This window comes from Onychostruthus taczanowskii, unplaced genomic scaffold (genome assembly GCF_017590055.1).
Source record: "Onychostruthus taczanowskii isolate IOZ18803 unplaced genomic scaffold, ASM1759005v1 scaffold458, whole genome shotgun sequence".
Taxonomy (NCBI): domain Eukaryota; kingdom Metazoa; phylum Chordata; class Aves; order Passeriformes; family Passeridae; genus Onychostruthus; species Onychostruthus taczanowskii.
Window position 1 is genome coordinate 10,194 of NW_024502103.1, and position 1,014 is coordinate 11,207.

The 1,014-nt window shown below is 53.7% G+C and overlaps 1 protein-coding gene across 1 annotated transcript in view; it reads left to right on the forward strand.

Moving 5' to 3' along the window:
• Positions 1-1,014, forward strand: part of TYK2 (tyrosine kinase 2) — a gene marked incomplete at its 3' end in the record, with an annotated part of 19,230 nt that overhangs the window by 8,203 nt on the left and 10,013 nt on the right. The window lies entirely within an intron of this gene.

The following is a 1,014-nucleotide window of genomic DNA, read 5'->3' on the forward strand; positions in this document are numbered from 1 at the left end:
GGATTTTTAGGGTTTCCCGTGGGTTTTTTTAGGGTTTCCTGTGGGTTTTTTTAGGGTTTCCCATGGGATTTTTAGGGTTTCCCTTGGGTTTTTTAGGGTTTCTCGTGGGATTTTTAGGGTTTCCCGTGGGATTTTTAGTTTTTCCCACAGGGTTTCTCAGGTTTCCTGTGGGTTTCCCATGGGTTTCCTGCAGGTTTTTTTTGGGTTTCCCATGGGTTTCCTGCAGGTTGTTTTTAGGGTTTCCCATGGGATTTTTAGGGTTTCCCTTGGGATTTTTAGGGTTTCCCGTGGGATTTTTAGGGTTTCTCATGGGTTTTTTAGGGTTTCCCGTGGGATTTTTAGTTTTTCCCACAGGGTTTCTCAGGTTTCCTGTGGGTTTCCCATGGGTTTCCCGCTCACCCCGGCGCTCTGTCCCTCCCCAGGAGGTGCTGCTGCCCTGCCCTGGCAGTGCCCTGGCTCTGGTGTCACTGGTGGACGGATATTTCCGGCTGACAGCCGACTCCAGCCATTACCTGTGCCACGACGTGGCCCCGCCGCGGCTGCTGCTGAGCATCCACAACGGCATCCACGGGCCCATGCAGTGAGTGCGGCTTCCCTGCGGATCACCCGGGTCCCAGGGGTCATCCCGGAGCTGCTCCGTGTCCTCGGGGTGGTGCCTGGGTGTTTCACCTGCTCTGGGTCCATCCCAGTCCATTCCATGTCCTTTGGGTCCATCCCAGTCCATTCCATGTCCTTTGGGTCCATCCCAATCCATTCCCTGTCCTATGGATCCATCCCAGTCCATTCCCTGTCCTTTGGGTCCATTCCATGTCCTTTGGGTTCATCCCAGTCCATTCCATGTCCTTTGGGTCCATCCCAATCCATTCCCTTTCCTCAGGGCTCATCCCAATCCATTCCATGTCCTTTGGGTCCATTCCATGTCCTTTGGGTCCATCCCAATCCATTCCCTTTCCTCCAGGCTCATACCAATCCATTCCCTGTCCTTTGGGTCCATCCCAATCCATTCCATGTCCT